This window comes from Hemitrygon akajei, chromosome 13, assembly GCF_048418815.1.
Source record: "Hemitrygon akajei chromosome 13, sHemAka1.3, whole genome shotgun sequence".
NCBI lineage: Eukaryota > Metazoa > Chordata > Chondrichthyes > Myliobatiformes > Dasyatidae > Hemitrygon > Hemitrygon akajei.
Genome location: NC_133136.1, coordinates 107,885,518 through 107,911,573, shown reverse-complemented (window position 1 = coordinate 107,911,573; position 26,056 = coordinate 107,885,518). Strand labels below are relative to the sequence as shown.

The 26,056-nt window shown below is 41.1% G+C and overlaps 1 protein-coding gene across 2 annotated transcripts in view; it reads left to right on the top strand.

Annotated features, from left to right (window-relative positions):
• The first annotated feature begins 5,535 nt into the window (after positions 1–5,535).
• The window catches only part of wdfy3 (WD repeat and FYVE domain containing 3), a 333,550-nt gene continuing 313,029 nt past the window's right edge, over positions 5,536–26,056 (top strand). For both annotated transcript variants that reach the window (XM_073065240.1, XM_073065239.1), the window contains exon 1: positions 5,536–5,831. The gene's annotated coding sequence lies outside the window, so the exon portion shown is untranslated. The remainder of the gene's footprint in view (positions 5,832–26,056) is intronic.

Here is a 26,056-nt window from a genome sequence, read left to right as displayed (position 1 = left end):
TGATGAGAGTGACACAGGATTGGCCAGCCTTAAGATATAAAATACTAAAACTAACAATAGACAAGCAAAAGCGACTTACAACAGATGTGAAAGACAAATTAATTAAAATGGAATTATACACTGGCTCGGCTGTTTCAGTCATTCCACAAAATAAGTTTGAGAGGCATTTCAAAGATACTGAACTGAAGCCTGCAGATATCCAACTATGAACTTGTACTGGAGAAAAGCTAACTCCTGTGGGAATGACATTCATAACAGTGAAATACATTGGGCTTGTCTGTGGTAAAAACAGGAGAGCCAGTATTGTGGGGCTGTGATTGGCCGAAACAACTACAACTTGGTTGGAGCTCCATCCACCATCTGCATGCCACATCCCCTGCAGTAGAGTCAACTGAAAGCGAATTTTAAAAAGATATTGGACGACGCCCTAGCAGCATACAAGGATGGCATTGGAAAACTCAAATATATCAAGGGTAAAATGGTGTTAAATGAAAACGCCACACCCAAATTTTCCAAAACCTGTCCGGTTCCTTGTACAATTTGTGATAAAGTAGATCACATGGAGCCCAAACAAATGCTTTCTAAGGTTCAGTGAAGCCCATGGACAATGTCAATAGCCAAAAAAGGTGGGGTTTGTCTGAATCTATAGTGATTATAACATCGCCATCAACCTAGTACTGAAAGTAAATTGATACTCTCTGCCCAGGATGGAGGGTATCTTTGCAAACCTTTCTGCGGGGAAACACTTCTGCAAAGTGGACTTAGCTGAGGCCAAAGCCAACAGTTGGAGATGGAAGAAGAATCCAATGTATATCTATCATAAACACTTACAAAGAGTTTTATTGCTGGAATAGGCTTATTTTTGGAGTGCAGGCAGGAAGCTATGGATCAGGCTGCCTAGGAACTCAGAGTGACATCATTGAAAATGGTAATGATGACAAGGAACATCTCCAAAACCTCAAGACAGTGTTAAAAAGATTAGAGGATTATGGGCTCTGAGCATGACTCAACAAGTATGAATTAGTTAAGCCAGGCATCTCTTACCGTGATCACACCATTGAGGTATAAGATTTACACAGGTGTGTTGTGAAAATTCAAGCAGTGGTGGATGCCCCAAGGCCAAAGGACATATCACAGGTGTGGTCCTCTTTATAATTTGTCAACTACTATAACAGGTTCCTGCTAAACCTGGCTATAGTGCTGCACCCCTTGGACTCATTACTACAGATCAGAAAGAAATGGCCATAGACAAAGCAGTGTGAGATGGCTTTCCAAAAGGCCAAGGAAATGGTCGTATCAGACATCGCCCAGTGAATCTTGCCTCTGGCATCTCACCTTATGGTATACTGTACTGTAGGTGCAGTCATGTCACATGTTAAGAGTGATGGAAGTGAACATCGCACAGCCTTTGCATCACATTCCCTTACCGCCGCAGAGGTGAGTTACGTACAGATTGAAAACACATTGAGTCCTATGTGGGGTGTAAAATATTTCAACCCGTACTTGTATGAGAGAGTTTTTCCCCATTACTGTTCGTCAACCACAAATATCTATGTTCAGTCCACAGAAGGGTGTCCCACTAACAGCAGCAGCATGAATGCAGAGATGGCCTCTGTTTCTTGGAGGATTCAATTACAAGATCAAATTCAAGAGGACAACTAATCATAGAAATGCTGATGGATTGTCCCATTTACCCTTGGAAAAGGAAATACCTGAAAAATTTACAAAATGGGACACTCCTCTTGACGTATTCTACCTAAAGCAAATCAAGTCTCCCTATTATGGCAGAGATGATCCAAAGGGAAACTGAAAGAGACACCACACTGTGGTCTACATGGCCACCCAAAATGGCTGGAATGTGCAGCAGAATCCCAGCTCCCCCATTTGTACCAGCGGTGGAATGAACTTGCACTTGATGGAGATTGCCTTATGTGGGGATTGAGAGTTGTTGTACCATCCAAGCTGAGGGCTAAAGTGTTAGACAAAAGATATGTTGATCATCTAGGTGTGGTCAAAATGGAAGTGTTGTCTCTAAGCTTTTTCTGGTGCTTAGGATAGATCAGCAGATTGAGCAATTTGCCATGCACTTTTTGGGATGCCAGCACATCCGGAAGATGCCAAGGAGCAGTGCCCTGGGAATGGCCTGCATTGCAGAGGATTCACATGGATTGTATTGAACTCTTCACAGCAAGAATGTATTGATAGTATTGGATGCAGCTACAAAGTAGCTAGAAGTGTTCCCACCTGCCTCGCATACACCTGATGTGTTGTGAGTGGCCTCTTCTCAAGGTCTGGTGTTCCAGAACACTTAGTCAGTGACGATGGGCCAGAGTTTGTTGTGGAACAGTTTCTGTCATTGCTGAAAATGAATGGATTAAGACATGTTACATTTGCACTGTACTCAACAGCTACAAATGGCTTGGCGGAAAGATTTGTCCAGAGTCTAAAGAGCACACTGCAGGCAATGTCAGCAGAACACTCTGAATCGGAAGCTCGCCAATTTCCTCCTTGCGTATTGCAGTGCAGGACACTCCACAACTGACAACTCACCAGCTCTGCTGTTCCTGCAGCATCCCTTGCGCTCACACGTGGATCTGCTCAAACCCAATCTCAGATGGAGTATGCAGGACAATCAGCTGAGATAGATTGAGTGCTCCTCAAACAAGGAGGTTCTAGGTTTCACTCCTGGAAAAGCAGTGCCGGTGAAGGACTGCAGAGATGATGAAAAGTGGATACACTGAAAGATTAAGGACAGAACTGCACCACTTTCCTACATGGCGAGATTGTCTGATGTCATCATGGATCAGTTGAGGAGAGCAGTGTCACTTGTTAGAGAAGAAAGGTGTCCAGAGCTTCATAACCACTTCCTGCAGTCCCAGAGTCAAATCCTACAGCCACCATGGAGGAGGCCCCAGAACCGAAGATTGTTCCACACTCATAAGTCTTTCCTGCGAAGTAGAGTGAACCTCCCCATCCCCGGTCAGGAAAGATGTTATCCTACAAGAGTAAGAAAGTCTCTACAGTGATTAAATCTTTAGGCCTGAATGGGACAATAAAAAATTTGCTATGCTGTGATGTCCATATAGTAGATGTATTATACAGTATACTGTATATTGAATTGACTTTATTTCCTGCTTCTTTCACACACACGAGGAATACAAATCTTTATGTTACGTATGTATGTATATAAAGTTGAGATGCATTCCACATTGGGTGGGTGCTTGTATCTAAGCAGGGAGGAGTGTTGTGTATTTGATAGTTCAGTAATATGAGTAATATTGTAAATATATTGTTTGGTTAAGCATTCTTTGTTCATTTAAATAATTCATTACACCAGAATAAAAAAGGTGGGGGGGGGGGAGGACAAGCTAGATGTACCAGGATGAGACCACCCTGAGGCTGGAGGAGCCATATCTAATATTCCATCTGCATAGTCTCCAATCTGATGGCAGGAACATCAATTTCTCCTTCTGGTTAAACAAAAATCCCTCTCCCTCCCCTTTTCTTCTATTCCCCACTCCAGCCTCTTACCTCTTCTCAGTTGCCTGTCACCTCCCTCCTCCTTCCCTTTCTCCTCTGGTCCACTCTCCTTTCCTGTCAGATTCCTTCCTCTCCAGCTTTTTATCTTTCTTACTTTCCTGGCTTCACTTCTCACCTTCTACCTATCCTCCTCATCTCCCACCTTTTTTATTCTGGCGTCTTCCCCCTTTCTTCCTAGTCCCGAGGAAGGGTCTCGGCCCGAAATGTCAACTGTTGATTTATTTCTGTAGATGCTGTCTGACCTGCTGAGTTCCTGCAGCATTGTTGGAGTGTGTTGCTTTGGATAGTGAATTGATGTCAAAGGTGATTTCATAAAATAATGCTATCAGAAAAAAAAAATTTCCAACGGAGAAGGAATAAATGGGAAGTAGTACACAAACACAGCTGCAGTAATTTTGAATAATTGGCAACTTCAAAGGAAACAGATCAACTTGTAGGATAGCTGTTTTCAAAAATGGCATTTGGCTCTGTGTGTTCACTACTAGGTAGAATACATTCATTAATCGCTCCACATTATTCCAAACCACTTTTTGTGTAGAATATTTGATGATGTGATTCTTCAGATGATTTAGCCCAAGTCATGATAAAATAGCACAATATTGAGAGTGTTGCTCACTGCAATGCAATTGATTAAATTCCTGTTTCTCAATGCAGTTAATGATCTCAAGGAATTTCACTTCTAATAGCATTGATTTATTGATGGAGTTCACAATGATTAGTGAATCCCCTATTTAAAATACAGATAGCAAGAAGCAAATGTAGATAAAAATACAATTTTAATGAAGTAAGAATTTTTTTTTAAAACAGTGTCATAATTGGTAACAAATACCCATGACTCCTACAGAATATTAGTTTTCTTTTATATACATCTTTGTCAAAGTTGTACGTGTTTACTCCCATCTCTTTAACCTAATGTGCACAGAGAAATAAAAAGCAACCAGTTGAATCAGAATCAGGTTTATTATCTCCAGCCTGTGTCGTGAAATTTGTTAACTTAGCAGCAGCAGTTCAATGCAATACATAATATAGAATAAAAATAAATAAATAAATTTCAGCAGATGTATATTGGAGATTAAAATTGTGCCCTTTATCCGAAATGTTTGTGGCCAGAAATGTTTTGAATGTTAGATTTTGGAATATATAATGAAATAGATTGGGATCACCATTATTTTCTGACTCTGAATTTATGTGCTACCAGTCTTCGTCTTACACTTGTTCATCACACTTACGTACTGATGTAGCACATCAGCATGTTATATTTTCATCAACGATGATCTTGGGGAACACATCAATGAATTTCTCTGCTGCTTCATGATCAGCAGGTGCTTGATCACTACAAAGCTTTAAAAATTTGATGTTGTGCCTTAAATTTCTGCAACCATATTTAAAATCATCTTCAATCATCAATTTCATGATTGGCATCCCAGTAAGAAGCTCTTACACTGACAAATCCACTCTTTCAATACCTATCCATATCTTTTTTTTGCTTTATGTACTTTAAAAATGTTCATGAATTTCTGTTTATTACATATGTGAGATCACTCCTCAGCACTGCCTGTAGTATGCAGGGACCTGCACATCGACTGGGAACCAACCCAGTTCCCCATGGAATTATCCATTTGTGATGTCATGTCAGTACTCAAAAAATTTTGGATTTTGGAGGTTTTCAGATTTCAGATAAGGGGGTATCCGAACTTCCACTCCACTCTTTGCCTTTTCAGACGCAAACCAAGGGCTGATTAAATTCATTTCAATTTATCATGCATGGGACGAGCTCCAAACCCATGTGAAACGACTTTGAAGCCAACACATAGGTCTTACAGAAAATTTCTCGCCAGTCGGAAACGGCCCTGTCCCGAAGTTGCCTGGGTGGAAGTGCTCCGGCAGGTGGCAGTCGTTCCCTTGTTGTCCCCGGCCCGTGTGGCGGTCCGCGCCTGCGCTGGGACTTGCTTGCAGTGCGGGGTCGCTGCCGAAGGGGGCGCTGTTGGCCGCTAGCGGGATTGCGAGGGAGCAGGGAGCGAGAGAGCCGGCGATGTTCCTCCCTGGGAGCCGGAGGTTCGCTTAGTTCAGCCTCGGGTGAAAGATGGCCACCGCGAAAAAGGGCAACGGCGGAGGGAGAAGCGGCAACGACAACAACGGCGGCAAAACTCTTCCCACTGCTCTGGCATCCCCCGACGCCATCGTCTTGCAGCGCTTCACAGGATAAATTTCAACAAGGGAGGAGGGGGAGACGGAAAGAAGCACCAACCTTCATCTCTCCTTCGTCCGCTGGAGACCTTTTTATTCCCCTGGTGAGTTTGTTGTAAATGTTCCCCCTCGCTTTCTAAATAAAAATAAATACCCTGCCGCATTTGGGAAGAGCGTGATGGGCGCACCGAAATACTGTCTGTTTAAAGCTGGAGCGAGGTTATTCGGAGTTTATTTATATTTCATTCCCTTCTCCGGTTGAATTTGTGGCGACATCCGGCGGGCTGATTTCCGGTTGTGGTGTTTGAAAAGAGTCGGCGTTCGGGTGGCTAATGGCCCCAGTCGCCAACCCCGTTCGTGGTGGCAGCCCCGGGGACTTGGGGAAGGGGGTGAGGAGGAGGAGGGGACGAGGGGTAGGGGGCACCCACAGCGGGACTGACCGCCTCCTCTTCATATTTAATCCTTGTTTCTGGATTTCACTCGTGCTTAGGCCGCTTTTATTTTGTCATCACTTATGTAAAAAAAAGCGTTCATCGCGAAAGGCACGAAGTAGAGACGCAGTCACCACGGGGTTGACGATTGCCCTGCAGCGTGTATGCTGCTTTTTATTGGGGGGTGGGTGGGGGTCGCCTGTTATTGATTCCACGGAATCTCCCGTTCGCTCTCGATCGATGAGCGCAGTGCAACCTGAATCAGGCTTTAAAGCATTGCGATTAAAATGGACCAGTTTACTAAAGGAGTTGCTCTTTCAGATACTATTGTTTGTGAAGGTTGGCGAAAGGATTACTTGACCTTTTATAAAATTATGCCATTTCTGAACGCCAAGTATGGAATTGCGGAGTGGCAATTTGGAAACCAAAACAACTGCGGATGCTGGAAATCTGAAGTAAAAATAGAAAATGCTGGAAATACTCAGCGGGCCAGGCGTCTGTGGAGTTTTTGCTTCTGTTTCAGATACTGACGGACTTCCTGAATATTTCCAGCAATTTCTGTTTTATGAAATTGCAGATGTTAGCCATTCTGTATTTGAGTCCATAGGTAACAGCAGGAGAAAAAAATTTACGTATTATAAAGTAGGTCTTAACACATTTCAGTGTCATTCCATGAACTCTGTTATTCTGTGCAATCGAATGACAAAATAAACTATAACCAACGATGAAACAAAAGTTGTTTTCACTGCTTCCACCAAGTTTGAAAAGGGGTTAGCAATTTATAATATCTATCCCTGCAGAACTGGATTTGATACAGGGTTCCAGTACAGCAAGCACCACTTGATTTAACTCCACAGTAAAAGATTTGTGAACCAAATGGTAACTTGTGAAGTTTTCAGTTCTGATCAGAGACCTTTGACCCAAAATGTTTGTCTCTCCAGAAATGTTGCCTGTTTCAGAATCAGAATCTGGTTTCCTATCACCGGCATATGTCATCCAATTTTTTTAACTTTGTGGCATTAGTACAATGTAATAGATAATAGAAAAAAACTGAATTATAGTTAGTATACATATTAAACAGTTGCATTAAAATTAGTTTTTTTTAAAAAGAAAGAAACAAGTAGTGAGGTAGTGTTAATGGGTTCAATGTCTGTTCAGAAATCAGATGGCATAGGGGGAGAAGCTGTTCCTGAATCATTGCGTGTGCACCTTCAGGCTTCTGTACCTCTTTCTGTTCCTCAGTGAGAAGAGGGCACATGCTGGGTGATGGGGGTCCTTAATGATGGATGCTGCCTTTTTGAGGCATTGCTCCTTAAAGGTGTCCTGAATACTACGGAGGCTAGTGTCCATGATGGAGCTGACTTAAGTTTACAATTCTCTTTGATCCTGTGCAGTAGTTTCCCTCCCCCCCCCCCCCCATACCAAGCAGTGATACAGCCAGTTAGTATGCTCTCTCCATGGTATATCTGTAGAAATTTGAGTTTTTTAGGTGACACACCAAATCTTCTCAAGTTCTTAATGAAATATAGCTGCTGTTGTGCCTGGGTAGTTGCATCGATATGTTGGGTCCAGGTTAGTTCCTCAGAGATGTTGACACACAAGAACTTGCTCACTCTTTCCGCTTCTAATTCCTCTAAGAGCACTGGTGTGTGTTCCTTCCTCTTACCCTTTCTGAAGTCCACAGTAAGTTCTTTGGTCTTGCTGACGTTGAGTGAGATGTTGTTACTGTGACACCACTCCAGTAGCTGGGACATCACACTCCTGTACGCCCTCTCATCACCATCTGAGATTCAACAATGGTTTATTGTCAGCAAATTTGTAGATGGTATTTGAGCTGCTTTTATTTTAGATTTTCAGCATCTGCAATATTTTGCTTTAGAGTTTGTCAGTTGTTTTCCTTTCTTCCATTTGTATTTCCATTTCCATTTGTAATGCTTCCCGTAGCTGTTACGATTTTTTCCATACAGGAGTTGTAAAGACATGCTTATTATCTCAGACAGTACAATAATGGAAAAGGGGTAAGATCAACACGTACATAAAATTTAAAGATTGTGGAATTTTAATGCAATGGAATTCCTCTTGCTCTTTTGTGAATTTCATAATTTTACGCTGATTAGGGAATTTAACTGCATTTGTGGCACTATAATGACTAAGAAGGAAATATCTTGAGATTTGTATAGTAATTGTTTACCCATTTTTTTCCCAGGATAGAATTTTTTCACTTATTGCTCACTAAAGTTATTCCACAGTTAAAAAAAATTGCTTTATCGGAACAAGGTTTCATTGGAACAAAGTTTACTTTTTAAAGGGTTGGTCGTTATTGCATTATTTGAGCCATGTGAAAGCTCTCTCTTGCAGCCAGTCTCCTATCAGATTTATGAATATCAAATTTTCATCTATATATCGTTGGAGAGATAAAAATTTTGTGATGATTTCTATTGGAGTTCAAAAAGACCAGCTGTAGGATGGTATTGAGCAAAATGAATGTGGTTTTTAAAAAGACAACAATTGCACAACAAGCATTAACAAACACCCATTGTAAATTGGAGGGCATAAAATCCTCAGATATTGCAAATTAATATCTTGAAAGATTTCCGTCTAAGTATTGTTCCTTTGTCACTGTAAGGAAGACTACAATTGCATCAATTTGTTTATTGTTTTTTAAGACTTGGGATGACCATCCTTTCAATTTAGTGACAGTTGGTGCTGAATGTAAGATTATGTATCAGGCTTTTGTTTAGAGCATCATTGATTCTGTGGTATTGGTCTAAGAATCTTAATTTGAGTTAGAATAATCATTTGACAAGAAAACCATGGACTGTTTGTTTGTCCTACTCCCATTACGGAAGAGGCTATGCAGCATCCATGCCAGGACCACTATACTCAAAAATAGTTACGTTCCCTAAACTGTCTGGCTGATCATCCATTAACCAACCCTACCACCACTACATGCACATCCCCTGGTGTCTCTTTACATACAGTCTATGTGTATAGAATAGTTATTTGTGCATGTGTTTTATAAGGTTACATTTATATTGTTTTTTGTATTATTTATGTTTATTGTTTATTGTGTTTTTTATGTCACATTGGACCTGGAGTAGCAGTCGTTTTGTTCTTCTTTACACTGAACAATGACAACAAACAATCTTGATTCTTGAAATATTACACCTATGATAAATCCAGTAATTGCAGATGCTTTAATGATTTAAGATTTCAAGATTGTTTAATGTCACTTCCCATACAAAATGTAAAGAAGAACAAAGCAGCACAAAAAAACACAGTAAGATAAAGAACACAATAATAAAAAACCATAAGAAATGTACATACTTAAGATTGAATGTACATAATGTGACACTAGCATAGGAGTGCCTGTACATAATAGGAAATGATAAAGTAGTGGTGGTGGGGGTAATAGAGATATTGATCAACCTTACTGCTTGGGGAAAGTAACTGTTTTTGAGTCTGGTGGTCCTGGTGTGGATGCTATGTAGCTTCCTCCCCGGTGGGAATGGGATGAGCAGGGTGGATGGGATCCTTCATGATATTGCTGGCCTCTTTTTGGGACCTATCTGTATAATTGTCCTTGAAGGTGCCAGTGAATGGGCAATGTAGAGCCTTCCTGGCTGTCACAATGCAGGTTCTGTACCATGCAGTGATGCAGCATGTTAGGATACTCTCTACTGCACATCTGTAGAAGGTCATGAATATTGATGTTCATCGTCCAGCTCTCTTCTGCCTCCTCTGAAAGTAGAGATGTTGGTGAGCTTTCCTGATTGTGTATGATGTGTTCAGGAGCCATGAGAAGTTTTAATTATTGAGATACAGTGTGAAATAAGCCTTTCTGGCCCTTTGAATCATGTCACCCTACAATCCCCTTCTTTTCCCCAGTCCTGATGAAGGATCTCTTCCCGAATGTCGATTGTTTACTCTTTTCCATTGATGCTGCCTGACCTGAATTCCTCCAGCATTTTGTGTGTGTTGCTTGGATTTCCAGCACATGCAGATTTTCTTATCTTTGAACCCATGATTTAGCCCTAGTCTAATCATGGGACAATTTACAATGACCATTTAACCTACCAACCGATACGCCTTTGGACTGTGGGAGGAAACCGGAGCACCCAGAGGAAACCCATGCAGTCATTGGGAGAACATACAAACTCTTTACAGACAGTGGCGGGAATTGAACCTGGGTAGCCTGTTCTGTAAAGCGTTGTGTGAGATGTGCTGTCCCAAGAGTTTGAAACTGCTCGCATTTTCCACTGTTGTGCCACTTATGTAAAAGGGGTTGTAAATAATACCAGTTCTGAAGCCGATAACCATCTTCTTTGTCTTGTCGACATTGTGGAAGAGGTTATTTGCCTATCATTGGGCCTTCGGCTCTTCCCATCTCCTCCCTGTAGGCTGTCTCATTGTTGTAGGTGATGAGCCCCACTACAGTTACATTATTTGTAAACGACAACGCGATTACTCAGGTGTTCGGCTGTGCAGTTGTATCAGCAGAGTGTACAACAGTGGGCTCAGCACACAGCCTTGGGGGGGGGGGGTCATCTGTGTTGAGGATGATGGGGGAGAGAGAAGTGGTAGTATATCTTGACTGTCTTAAGGTCTCTTGGTTAGGAAGTCCAACATCCATTTGCACAGACAATAGACAGTAGGTGCAGGAGTAGGCCATTCGGCCCTTTTAGCCAGCACCGCCATTCAGTATGATCATACACAATCAGTACCCCGTTCCTGCCCTCTCCCCATATCCCTTGACCCCACTATCTATGAGCTCTATCTAAATACAGTGGTGTAATTAGACTGAGGAGTAGGAGTTTGTTCACCAAAGTCCGTGGGGCAATAGTATTGAATGCCAAATTGAAATCTAGAAACAGCATTCTGACATAAGTGTCCTTGTTTTCGAGCTGTGTCAGGGCCAGGTGCATGACAGATGCTATGACATCTGTTGTAGAGTGGTTCTGTTGATAAAACATATTGGTGAGTGTCCAGAATGGCAGGAATGGAATTTTGATGTGTGCGACTACCAGCCATTCAAGCACTTGATGATTGGCATCACTGCCACTGGGTTGTAGTAGTTTAGTTCTAAAGATGTAAGAGTTCTTTGATACAGGGGTGATGGTGGCTGATTTGAAAAATGGGGACAACAGTCTGGAGGAGTGAAATGTTGTAGATGTCCTTGAAGATGTCAGAATATAGGCATCAGAATATAAAGTGAGAATATTGTCTTTTTATGCCAACAAAGCTGAAGTTTTTTTCCCTTTTGAAGCCCAAAAATAATTGAGCCTTGGTGGCAACTTGTCACTGCACATTTTTGTGAGAGATTTCTGCAGATGCTTCCAAGGTTATTGTTCCTTGTGATGAACATTTCAAAGCATGTCAACTATCTGGTTGTGAAGCTATTTAAAAGGTGTTTCACGTGCTCTTGATCTCAACAATTTTTAATTTCCTAGCCTTGAATGACTCATTTTCACCAAGGCTGTCCAGTTCCTATACACTTCTGTTACCCATCAAGAAGGCCTTAAAACTGTCTGCTACTTTCTTAACAAAAGACCCAACCAGTTCCCTCCACCACCACCCTCCTCCGTCTGGTAGAGCTAGTGTTCACTCTCAACAATTCTCCTCCTCCCACTTTCTCCAAACTCAAGGGTAGCAATGGATACCTGCATGGACCCTAGCTGTGCTAACTTTTCATTGGCTATGTAGAACAGGCCATGTTCCAAGCCTCCCCTGGTAATACTCCCCATCTCTTCCTGTGCTGTATTGACACTGCATTGGTACTGCTTCATGCACCCATGCTGAGCTCATCAATTTCACGAACTTTGCCTCCAACTTCCACCCTGCCCTTAAATTCACTCGGTCCATTTCTGACACTTCTCTCTTCTTTCTTGATCTCTCTGTCACCATCTCTGGAGATAAGATCTACCAGCATCTTTTATAACCTACCGAACCACGGCTATCTGTCTCCTGTAAAAAATGCTATTCTCCTTTTCTCAGTCCTTCATCTTTGCTTCATCTTTTCTCAAGATGAGGCTTTCCTTTCCAGAATATTAGGGTTTCCTTTCCTTCAACCATTGATGCTGCCCTCATCAACATCTTCATTTCCTGACTTCTGCATTTGCCCCACCTTCCCACAAACGTAACAAAGAAAGAGTTCCTCTTGGCCTCACCAACTCATGTCCTCTACATCCAATGCATCATTCTCTGTAGATTCTGCCATTTTCAGTGGCATCTACAGCAGCAAAACAAAACACAAAAACAATTGCCGCTAACCTGTGACTGCTATGGAGTTGTTATACTTGCATGACACGCCCTCAACTGCAATGACACTATTGTTCCAAAGAGTTGAATTCTTTATTCGATCCTTTATTAGCAATGAGCAAACATGAAGGGATGAATTTAAGTATACCCAAGTGTAAGCTAAGCATTATTCAATTTTTTTTCTCAGTGGTCAGCAAAAGATACACCCTTCACTGGTCCCAAGTTACAAACTGCAACGAAATAAGCAAGAATACCCTTCTCTTTACCATGTTCGCTTTTACCATGGCCACACTGATGTGACTAGTTGCTCTAATAAATGTGCAACACAAAATACAAAGCAGACTGAGTAAAGATACAGGATCCTACCACCAAATAAATACATCTCGAACTCTTGCCCCCCACCCCCCCACTCTCCAGTTTCCACAGGGATCACTTCCTCCATGATTTCCTTGTCCATTTGTCCCTCCCCACTAATCTCCCTCTTGCAAGCAACAGAAATGCTGCACCTGCCCATTCATCTTCTCCCTTACCTCCATTCACGGCTCCAAGTAGTTCTTCCAGGTGAGACAACACTTCACCTGCTTATCTGTTGGGGTTGTCTATTGTATCTGCTGCTCCTGATGTGGCCTCTACTTCGGTGAAAACCAGCGTAAATTGGTGGACCATTTTGTCAAGCACCTCTGCTCTAATTACCAAAAGTGGGGTTTTCTTGTGGCCAACTATTTTAATTCCTATCCCCATTCCTATTTTGACATGTTGGTCCTTGGCCTCCTCTTTTGCCACAAGGTGGCCACTCTGAGAATGGAGGAGCAATATTCCATTTAGGTAGCCTCCAACGTCATTGGATGAACAATGATTTTTCCTGGTAAATTTTCTTCCCCTCCCCCTCCCTCTTCTATTCCTCACTCAGACCTCTTGCCTCTTCCCCTCACTTACCTATCATCTCCCCCAGTGTCCCTCGTCCTTCCCTTTCTCTCATGCTCCACTTTTCTCTCCTATCAGATTCCTTCTTTTCCAGCCCTCTACCTTTCCCAATCATTCCACCTATCATCTAGCTACTCCTCCTTCCCCTCTCCCTATCTTTTTATCCCAGTATCTTCCCGTGTCTTTCCAGTCCGGAAGAAGGGTCTCAGCCCGAAACATCTGTTATTAATTTATATAGATGTTGTCTGACCTGCTGAGTTCCTCCAGCATATTGCTGAAAGGTGTGTGTTAGGATAGAGGTTAAAATGATGTAAGGAGTTTTGGGTGAGAATACTATTATTTCTACCCACTGGGGAAAAAAACGAGCAGAAATATCTTTTGGTATTGCTAATCATTGCCTGGAGGATAAAATGTATTTTAACAGAGATATCTGATTATACTGTCCTGCTTACATAATACAGATGAGAAATATTCTTTTAAAACCTTTCTTACAGTATGTCATCTAGTTCCATTCACAAATTATCCTTTTGATCCCTATTTGATTGTACTCATTTTCTAGTTACCCTCATGCCCTTAATATACTTATAAAATGCTTTGAGATTTTCCTGAATCTTGTCTACCAGTGACATTTCAAGCCCTCTTTGCCCTCCTAATTTTTATTTTAAGTACCCTTTTATCATTCCTACCTCCTTGTACCTCCCACATTTTCAGTTCTTGCTGTATATTTATATATTTAATCCATTCTTCAGTATCTCTTGTTGTCCAGGACTACTTGGTCTTTTGTATGTGCTTTTCACCCACAAGGGACACATTGGTCTTGAACTTTCACTATTTTTTGAGGACACTGTAAGTTTTGTTTTGAGGACACTATAAATTTGAAGACACAGTTTTAAGATGCTTGGAAGTAAGTTCAGAGGAGATGTCAGGGGTAAGTTTTTTTACACAGAGAGTGGTGAGTGCATGGAATGGGCTGCCGACTGTGGTGGTGGAGGCAGATACGATAGGGTCTTTTAAGAGTCTCCTGGATAGGTACATGGAGCTTAGAAAAATAGAGAGCTATGGGTAACCCTAGTAATTTCTAATGTAAGGACATGTTTGGCACAGCTTTGTGTGCCAAAGGGCCTGTATTGTGCTGTAGGTTTTCTGTGTTTCTATTTCACTTTCAAACTTGCCCACAGTGAGCTGTTCTATTCTGCTTTTGCCAGGTACTGCCCGGTTTTATTGAAATAAAATGTATATGGTAATTGAGGGTCACATCTGGAATATTGTGTACAATTCTGGTCTATTTATCTAAGGATAATCTTGATAGGAGTGCAGCAAAGATTTACTAGAATAATTCTTGAATGAAAGGTTCGATGTAGAAGGTGAGATTCAACTTGAATTTTTACATGCTAAAATAATGATGGGTGACAGTTGATGTTTCCCCAGTTGTCTGCCCAGAGGATGGTTCACAAAACTATAAAGGGTCAGTCATTCAGGAGAAAGATGAGAAAAAATGTCATCACCTATAAGTACAAAATCTTTAGAATTTTACTACTTTAGAGCTATGTGGGTTCAGTTTTGAATATAGATTAATAGCTTCAATATATTGCAGGAAAGTAGAACTGAGGTAAAAAGCCATGATCTTACTGAATCTCAGGCTAGTCTACACTCTTACATTTCTTATGATCTCTTTACAGCTCTCCACCCCCTTATTATTCCTTCAACCAAACTTTCTGATTAGAAAGCTCTTCCATTATTTGATGATAATACCGTAAAACATAGCATCAGAGTAAGGCTATTTGACCCATTCTGTCTGTTCCGCCATTGAATCATGGCTGATTTATTTTTCCCTCTCAACCCCATTCTCTTGCCTTCTCCCCAGAATCTTTAACACTCTTGCTAATCAAGAACCTATCAACCTGCGCTTTAAATAAACCCAATGACTTGGCTTCCACAGCCTTCTCTGGCAATAAATTGCACGGATTCACCAGGCTCTAGCAAATGAAATTCTTTCTCATTTTTGTTCTAAAGGATGCCCTTTTATTCTGCGACTGTATCCCCTCTTCCTAGACTATCCCGTAGCTGGAAGCATCCTCTCTACATCCACTCTATCCAGACCTTTCAGTATTTGATAGGTGTCAATGAGATCTCCCCCATTCTTGTAAAATTCAGCGAATACAGGCGCAAAGCCATTAAATGCTTCTCATACCCTAACCCTTTCATCCCTGGGATCATTCTCATAAACCTGCTCTGGACTCTCTCCAATGCCAGCACATACTTCATAGATATGGGGCACAACATTGCTCAGAATACTCCAAATGTAGTTTGACCAATGCTTTATAAAGTATCAACCTTACCTCCTTGAATTTATATTCTAGTCCTCTTGAAATGAATACTAACATTGCATTTGCCTCCCCTACTGCTGAATCAGTCTCCAAGTTAACTTTTAGGGAATCTTGCACTAGGATTCCCAAGTCCCTTTGTCTCTCTGATTCCTGAATCCTCTTCCAATTTAGAAAATGATCTATACCTTTATTCCTTCTACTGAACTGCAATACTGAAATATAATTCACTGTCTTTTGTTTTTGTCCCTTCTTGAAGCGTCTAGTGAAATTAATGATTTTCCCTTCCTCTGGAACCACTTCTCACTATAGTAATTCTTGAAAGATGAGTACTAATGCCTCCATAATCTCTTCGGCTATTGCTTTCAGATCTGTGGAGTGTAGTCCATCTAGTCCAGTTGACTAATCTGCCTTAAGAGTTTTCAGATACTCTAGTACCTTTTTATTAATACATTCCCTTCTGCTTGCTGGCTCTCAAATTTCTGGCATGTGGCTGGTGTCTTCTACAATAAACATTGCAAAATATTTGTTCATTTTCTCTGCCATTTCTTTGTTCCCCAGTACTGCTTCTCCAGCATCATTTTCTAGAGGTCCAATATCTACTATTGTCTCTTGCTCTTTAGAAAGCTGAAAAATATTTCTGTATCTTCTGCCACCTTATAAATATTCTACAATTTTTTGTTCTTGGGATCCTGTGCATATTGAAGTCCCCATGCCTTTTCTATCTTCTGTTCTAATTTGTAGCAATTGGATCCTCAACTTCCTAACCAGAAGATCACAATCTGTGCTGATTGGTGATACCATCTCCTCCTCACTGACGATCAACACTGGTGCACCTCAGGTGTGTGCTTAGCCCACTGCTCTACTCTCTATATACCCATGACTGCGTGATATAGACTTAGCTCAGATACCATCTATAAATTTGCTGACAATACAACCATTGTTGGTAGAATCTCAGGTAGTGACGAGAGGGCGTACAGGAGTGAGATATGCCAACTAATGGAGTGGTGCCGCAGCCACAATGTTAATAAGATGAAAAAGCTGATTGTGGACCAGGAAGGGTAAGATGAAAGAACACATACCAATCCTCATAGAGGGATCAGAAGTGGAGAGAGTGAGGAGTTTCAAGTTCCTGGGTGCCAAGATCTCTGAGGATCTAACCTGGTCCCAACATATCGATGTAGTTATAAAGAAGGTAAGACAACGGCTATACTTTATTAGGAGTTTGAAGAGATTTGGCATGTCAACAAATACACTCAAAAACTTCTATAGTTGTACCATGGAGAGCATTCTGACAGGCTGCATCACTGTCTGGTATGGAGGGGCTACTGCACAGGACCAAAAGAAGCTGCAGAGGGTTGTAGATTTAGTCACCTCCATCTTGGGTACAAAGTACCCAGGACATCTTCAAGGAGAGGTGTCTCAGAAAGGCAGCATCCATTATTAAGGACATTTAGCATCCAGGCCATGTCCTTTTCTCACTGTTACCATCAGGTGGAAGGTACAGAAGCCTGAAGGCACACACTCAGCGATTCAGGAACAGCTTCTTTCCCTCTGCCATCCAATTCCTAAATGGACATTGAACCCTTGGACACTACCTTAATTTTTGTAATATATAGTATTTCTGTTATTTGCACGATTTATAATTTATTCAATATATGTATACTGAATAAGATTTATTTATTGTGGTTATTTTTTTTTCTCTCTCTACTGGATTATGTATTACATTGAACTGCTGCTGCTAAGTTAACAAATTTCACATCATGTGCCGGTGATAGTGATTCTGATTCTGACAAATGGTGGCTTCTATTCAGATGCCAATTAATAACTTCCATCAGGGTCTTTTTACCCTTGTAGTTTCTTATGTTACGAATGTGACGCAACTCTGCGGGGCCAAAGGGTACAAAGTCGCCCCCTCCTTTTTGAGAATCGCAAGATCGCTATTAATTCGGGTCTGGGACCCAGGAAATGAGAGAGAGACACACGGAATACACAAGGTTTGGAATGTGTCCTGGCCTCAGCGGAACGGAGCCACTGATAACGGCCATTGTCTCTTGGAGATGGAATTATGTATTGAGTACTGTACTATTCATTGAAACCCCTCAGGGGACAACCAGAGTGGGCTGGTTGAGGGATTGCATCATCCCAACCTGATTGACATCTGAGACCCCGTGAGTAAGGATAAAAGAGGGTCTGGGGAACAACCCCTTTAGACGCACCAGGAGAAACGCTAGGGATCCCGTGACAGCGTTTTATAGCGACAGCCGGTAGGGGCTTGTGTGCGTCCTCCCTTGCCTGGGATTGGCGGGCTCACCACGGAAGAACGGTTTAGCTAAAGGAGAGGCCACAAGTGAAAGGCCACGACAACGAGACTCCTGACGGATCGAAATCATAAAAGGAAAGTCGGCAAGTTTTTCTCCAAATCTCTCTCTCTCTCCAACCATTGCAACACAGCAGTCCCCAAAGGCTTCAGCCTGCATGAACTGAGTGAACTTTATATTTCCATCGGACAATACATTATCCCCTAGACAACGATAGAGCTTATTTCTTATTGATTATTGTTATACCTGCACTTTTAGATTTAGTATTGACGACTTATATTATCTTTATATTTGCATTGATATTATTTTTGTGTATTTTTACTAATAAATACTGTTAAAAATAGTATAATCAGACTTCAATGGACGTCTCCATCTTTGCTGGTAAGTGACCCAGTTATGGGGTATGTAACACTTAACTCTACCCAGATTCTACTGTACATCTTTTGGTTATGCCACTTCTTATTAGAAACTATCCGTGATAGCTACCATTGTTTGTTAAATAAAATAATAGACATAAGAGGTTGTTTGTGTTACTAAAAGTAAGTGGACATTAATGTGTTGAAGATAAATTGTGCTTGACTAGTAAATAATCTGATAATATGAATATCGAAGAAAAGTACCGTAGATGTCGGATTATAAGCCGCTACTTTTTTCCCACATTTTGAACAGCTTTGAACACTGCGGCCTTTACTACGGTGCGGCTAATGCATGATTTTTTTTCATGCCGCCAAAAACATTTTGCCTCGTAACAGTAGACCAATAAAATTGATGAGTAGTTCACAGAGGTCCAATGAAATTGTACGATAAATCAAGCGCACTTTCACAATTAAATTATTGTAAATCAGTCATTTGTACTCACCCTCATCAACATGGAAAACACTTGAAGAAAAGCATTGTGCTGCCTTTATGGCAGTTATTTAGTTTATAATATTTTCGCTTAGTAATTCATTTGTTAGTTAAAGTTAGAAGTGTTTTAACTATATTTGTTTTCTGTACTACATCGCGGGATGCTATGACGTCACACCCGGTTTCGCCGCGTCTTGTGGGAAATATACCGGTTTGCGATAAACGGGAAGGAGGGAGGCGAGCGGCGGAGCGGCGGAGCCAAAACGCTGCTTTTAAGTTAAAGGCGATCAATAACTTTTCCTGGTAGGCTGCAGTATATATATTTTTTACCAGTCGTTAGGAGATATTGGAATGTTGTTCAGTACAAAAGTATACGCAACGTATATTTAAAAGTAGCCGCGTTACAGGCACGGTTCGAAAAAAAGCATTTGCAATATGTATTTGTTTATGTTACCATATGGATTTAATTAAAAGTTAAAAAATCCTCACGTGTAATATCTTTCTGTGGGACACCTGCGGCCGAAAATCCGGTGCGGCCTAAAATCCGGTGCGGCTTGTACAAGTACAAAATTGATTTTATTTCTAAAATTAGAGCCAGCGGCTTTTAATCAGGTGCGCTCTGTAGTGCGAAATCTACGGTAGTAGATGTGTGTTTTCTGAAGATAATTGACAATGTCACATAAAAGACTAACCAGCAAAATTGAAATATTTGCAATAAAGTGCACATTGGCACTAGCAAAGAATCATGTAACTGTTATTTCGCAATCAATTCTGCAACTGCTGGAAATCTTGAGTAGCACGCAAAATTTTAGAGGAACTCAGCTAGTTGCAGCATCTGTGGAGGAGAATAAATCATCAAATTTTTGGGCCAAGGCCCTCCATCAGGACATAATGATGACTGTTTATCCCCTTCATTGAAGATGTCTGACCTGCCAAGTTCCTTCAGCATTTTGTGTGTTTCTTGTGTAAACAATTATTTGTCAGATAGGAGAGTTCCCAAGGAGCTTGTGCTATGATCTTTGTATTCTAATAAGTGATTCACTGTCCTGTGCATTCTAATAGTGATTAAAATGTTTTATTTAGAGATACAGCTCAGTAACAGGCCCTTCGAGTCCATGCTGTCCAATTACACCCAGGTGATCAAATAACCTTTGTCTCTCAGATGTGGGAAGAAACCAGAGCAGCTGGAGAAAACCCACATAATCACGGGGAAAGTTTACAAACTCCTTTCAGACTGTGGTGGGGATGCTAGTGTGCCACATTTCTGGACAAAACCAGAGCTGGATGTTGTGGAAAATGGGGTAGCTGTAATATGCAAGAGTAATAAATAATCCAGAATTTTCAAGGGTGGCAAATGGTATTTAATACAAGAGTTGAAGTGATAAATTTGTCACAATGAAATGATATAAACTAAGTGATACAGTTCAAAAGTGTATAAGCACAGAGGGATGGGAGTATGTAAAATTATATATGGCTGGCTGATTAGCAAAGCAATTATGATAAGACTTCATAAATGTAGACTTGGAGTACAAAAGGCAATTTTATGTCAAAACAGTAAATAAAGTATTGCACCCAATTCTGATTGATTCACTTTAGGAAGGGTCTGAAGATCCTAAAGAGGGTTCAGAAAAATAGAATACTTCAGGAACATGTGGTTACAGCTACCTGGTTAAACAGGGGTAGTGGGCTTTACTCTCTCTGGAGCAAAGAACGTTGATAGGAAATTAAGTGTTGTGCACATATTTGTAGCTGGTTTGTGTCTCATAAGTAGAGAAACGTACTAGTTAATGCCAAGACCAAAGGACATGAGTTAAAGCAAAGAGCAAATGTGTGAAAATCTTTTTTTATCTAGAAAGGCAGTGATGATGTAACCACTTTGAGTGGTAGAAGCGGTGTCAATCACAACAGAATTGGATAGGCATTTGTGGGACCAAAATTTCAGGGCAATGGTGAAAAAGTAGGGAACTAAGATCAGCATGAACATGATGTATTTTACCCTGTATGCCGACAAGAAACATGGCTACATTATGGCAGTTCTAACTCGAGGACATGGAAACCGACAGTAGCCTGAATTGAATTGACTTTATTTCTTACACCCTTCACATAAGTGAAGAGTAAAAATCTTTGTTACGTCTCTGAATGTGCAATGTGCAAATTATAGTAATTTGTAATAAGTAGTATGTACAGTAAGAAATACAACAGAACAGTCAATATAGCTTAGAAATACAGTTGTATCAGCGTGAGTTAATCAGTCTGATGGCCTGGTGGAAGAAGCTGTCCCGGAGCCTGTTGGTCCTGGCTTTCATGCTGTGGTACCGTTTCCTAGATGGTAGCAGCTGGAACAGTTTGTGGTTGGGGTGACTCGGGTCCCCAATGATCCTTCAGGCCCTTTTTACGCACCTGTCACTGTAAATGTCCTGAATAGTAGGAAGTTCACATCTACAGATGTGCTGGACTGTCCGCACCACTCTCTGCAGAACCCTGCGATTGAATGAAGTACAGTTTTCATACCAGGCAGTGATGCAGCCAGTAGGATGCTCTCAATTGTGCCTCTGTAGAAAGTCCTTAGGATTTGGAGACGAACTTTCACATCAAACTTCTTCAACCAACTGAGATGAAAAATGCGCTGTAGTGCTTTTTTCACCACACAGCCAGCATGTACAGACCAGATGAGCTCATCGGTGATACGTATACAGAGGAACTCTCAGCCCCAGATCCATTGATGTCAATAGGGGTGAGCCTGTCTCTGTTCCTTCTGTAGTCCACAACCAGCTCCTTCGATTTTGCAACATTGAGGAAGAGGTTTTTTTCTTGACACCACTATGTCAGGGTGTTGACTTCCTCTCTGTAGGATTCCTCATAATTATTTGAGATAAGGCCAATCAATGTAGTATCATCTGCAAATTTAATTAGCAGATTGGAGCTGTGGGTGGTGACATGGGTGTAGAGAGAGTAAAGGAAGGGGCTTAGGAGTCAGCCCTAAGGGGCTCTTGTGATGAGGGGCAGAGATGAGGGAGCCCACTCTTACCACCTGCCAGCGATCTGACAGGAAGTCCAGGATCCAGCTGCACAAGGCAGGGTGAAGGCCGAGGTCTCTGAGCTTCTTGTCAAGCCTGCTGGATAATTACTGTGCTAAATTGGATAATGTAGCATTAGGATGGGGGCCTGTGTTTACGAGCAGTGCAGGCAGCCTTTCTGGCAGTCGTTGTTTTTCCAGCATTGTGCTCAGTCATATTTAGAGTGTTCGATGTCCACACTTTATTGTCTATAAATAGGGCTGCTCAAGTGACAGTTGCTTGGTGTTCCGAGTGGTCTGTTCCTCTTTAGGCACCTATATCACCATTCAACAGGTGAGCTCAGCAAATACAGCTACACTGTTATCGTCTGACATGGAAGACTATGCTGATCAAGACTGTGCAAGAACAATAACATGCTAAAAAACATCTTTATTGAACCTCAATGATTGAGAGGGAATTCAAGTTACTGGATGGGCATTTGTTGTTTGAAACTGAAGTGCTGTCATCGGGAAGCGTGGCTCTTGGTACCTCTGTGCAACAGGCAAACTAAAACTTCATTGAAACTTGTAAGTTGGCAGAAGGAAAATCTGCTAATTTCTACACTGATTCTCGATAGCTTTCGGAATTGCCCATGACTTTGAAAACTTATTAAGGTGGAGGATTCCTTATGGCTATAGGAGCTCCAATCAAGAATGGCCAATTAGTACAAGAACTTTTGGATGTCATCCAACGACTGTCAGAATTGCTGCATTAAAATGTAAAAGCCACTCGGAAATGACTACAATGAAAAGCCAATGAAATTGCAAAAGGGGCAGCACAGGAAGGAATAATGGAAATAAAGGAAGTACTGAGAACGTGTGCAATAAACCTGACATCTGAAATTAGGAAAGAAAATTGAACTCTGTAATGCAGATGAAAATACAAGGTATCGGACAGTCGCAAGTTCAATACTCTAGACAGGAAAAATGGTCCTGGATGGAGAGTGGTGGGAAGTTGAATAGTGATGGAGTATGGAGATGTGGTACTAGTCAAAGACTAGTAGCCCCAACTAGTTGCTTCCTTCTCTGACACAGCAAATACACTCCCTTTGACATATTGGAGTGCAAAAGATGCTTGACAGATTCTTTCAGTGTGGTGGAATCCAAAGTTCAGGTCACAAACTCAACAAACATTTGGAAGACACATGATGTGCCAGAAAATGATCCTGGAGCAACAGGAAAGATACCACAATTAAGTGCTTCTGCCCCACCTGATCCATTTTTACATTTACAGGTGGACTATGTTTCTTTACCAAAGTGCCAAGGATACACAGATGTACTGGCAATAGTGGGTAAGTCTTCAAGATGGGAGGAAGCCATTCCAACAAGGAAAGCCACTGCCCCACACACAGCAAAACTTTGATCAAGGACTAAATTCCAAGATGGGGAATGCCACGTAAGATCGACTCTGACCAAGGAACGGATTTCACTGGGAGTGATTGCCAGGAATTATGTCAAGTGATGAAAGTTGAACACTTTTCATTGTCCACATCACCCAAAGTTGTTGGAACAAGTCGAATGAATGAATGGAATAATTAAACAACGAATGCCCAAGTATCATGAGGACGGTGTACCGTGGCTTACAGCTCTTCCTATGGTCTTGTGTAGCATCTGAGCAACCCTAAACAAGAAGACTAAACTTAATCCATTCAAGTGGTAACAGGATGTCCCATGTCACTGCCAGGAGCACTCTATCTTGGAGAAGGTGATACACACATTTATGGCCAATTTATAAGTATTGTATAAAAATAAACCGAAACTGCCCAGTCTCTTCTCAAAAGGTTTCTCCCTCTTGGGAAGACCTAACAGGAGGAGGACGCACCCTGATTCCTAGCGAGTTGATCTTGATTTTTAAAAAATGCATATGGAACCACTGTGAACTTGACGGGAAGATCCCTATCAAGTGCTGTTAATTACCAACTCAGTAGTGAAAGTAGAAGGTAAAAGTGGATACACGCCAGCCACTGCAAGCGAGCTAAAGTGGTCCTTGTTGAAGACAGCGAGCGCTGTGGTTAATGCGTCAGTAACATCTTTCACAGTGCCTATGCTGCTGGGGTACGGTGAGAAAATCATTAACCAGCCAGAATACTTCCAACAGCGTTTTTAGGTATAAATTATGAAATTTATTCTAATGTTATTTGATGTTATATTCTTGCCAATTTTTTCCTACTCATAATGTGCCAGTTGAGATGGCTGATAATGCACTTGTATTATTGGCAATCAGAAAAATATAATTCAACAAAGCTCCTGTTGAAGTAGTAAGAAATGGTCTAAGTTCATGGAACAATACATACTTTATGTGTGGAAATGGAGCCTACACTTCTGTCCATGTATTATTAGGATCTTATTATTTAGAGTATGTTTCTCCTTCCATGAGACATGCATGCACCTATCTTTACCTCCCAAATCTTGAGGTAAATGAGTCATTTCAGAAGGGGATGGTTTTGCATAAATTTTATTTCCATGTTACGGTGTTGCAAGGAGTATAAAGGAGATTAAAAACGTTGCTGCAGCTTTGGAAAGAGTAAGCAATGACACTGCAGAAGCCTTGGTAAAAGTAACAACAGAAATGGGACCGTGCATGAGATGGTCCTTCAAAATTGTATGGTATTACATATTCTCTTGTACTTGCATACCTGATGAGTCTGCAGACATATTTAGCTGATCATATTTGTAAGGAAACACTTAAAATATATCAGTTTGATGGATGGGATTTCTTTGATTGGATTCATTCCAGTTTTGGAAGCTTGGGTGACTCAATATTATGAGTCTAATATTCATATCTGTGTGCCTTAGCATAATTTGCATCATTTTTTACCTGCCTAAAGGTGATCATTAACAGAATAGTTCAAACTCATGTAAGTGTTCCTACTAATCTGCCTAATGTGATTTTATGAATACTTTGAGGAAAAAAATATGCATGCACATATATGTGTGCGTGTTTATGTATATGTGTGTGTGTATATAGATATTTCATAATCTAATTAGTTTTTGGCTGTTATACATAATGTAGATGTGCCCATTGCGTCTATCTACATGATGTATAACAAATTTATCTGCCCCTGAATTTTCGGATGTAATGATTCTAAACGTGTGAATTAAGAGGTTGCTGGAGCCAATTGTTTAATTTTAATTGTTATTTTTGAGGTTTACCAATCAATTATCTGCTTGTATTTTAAGTAACCTTTATATGCATAAGTTTTATATGCCTCTAGTGGCTACACAAAGTATAATTCTGGAAGCTGCTTATCTGCTTTGTTCTGTATAAGTATTTTCTCATTGATTTTACTGCAGTATTAAATAAGTTTTCTGATTAGATTATTCTTAACTATGAAATGTTTCCTAACTGTATAGTATAAAAGTAACTGCATTTTGCTAGGTGCCATCTTTCTTTAGTTTTTTCTCTGCAAGTTGTAGACCTGACACTTCCCCTTTGTTCTTTCAACTCTTAATAAAACGATCGTGAGGCAACAAGTTTAATGCCTCGTTCCTGACTTCTAAAAGGACCTCTGATATAAACACCAGAATCTGACACCGGAAATGAAAGAGTTGACGTACTGTATGAGGAGCATTTGATGGCTCTGGTCCTGTACTCACTGGAGTTTAGAAGAATGCGGGGAGGGGGGGGGGGGGGATCCCATTGAAACCTACTGAATATCAAAAGGCCCAAATAGAGTGGATGTGGAGAGGATGTCTCCTTTGGAGGGTGAGGCTAGGACCAAAGGACACTCTCAAAATAGAGGGATGTCCATTTAGAACAGAGATGAGGAATTTCTTTAGCCAGAGGAAGGTGAATCTGTGGAATTAATTGCTGCAATTGGCTATGGAAGCTAATTCATTGAGTATACTTAAAGCGGAGGTTGATAGGTTCTTGATTAGTCATGGAGTCAAAGGTTATATGGAGAAGGCAGGAGTATGGGGTTGAGAGATAATAAGTCAGCCATGATGGATGATACTCGATGGGCCAAATGGCTTAATTCTCCTTATTTTACGGTCTTGTATCCTTCATTTGACGCTCTACAAAAGGCACTGGCAGACCTTCAGTGGCAGCAGAGTTCAGGCAGTGGGTGGCACCTTCCTGCCCCACACTCTGTAAGGGGGGGGGGGGGGAGTCTTTCACCCTGCACGTTGCATCTATAGTAAAATGTGAATGGTTTGTATGTTCTAATT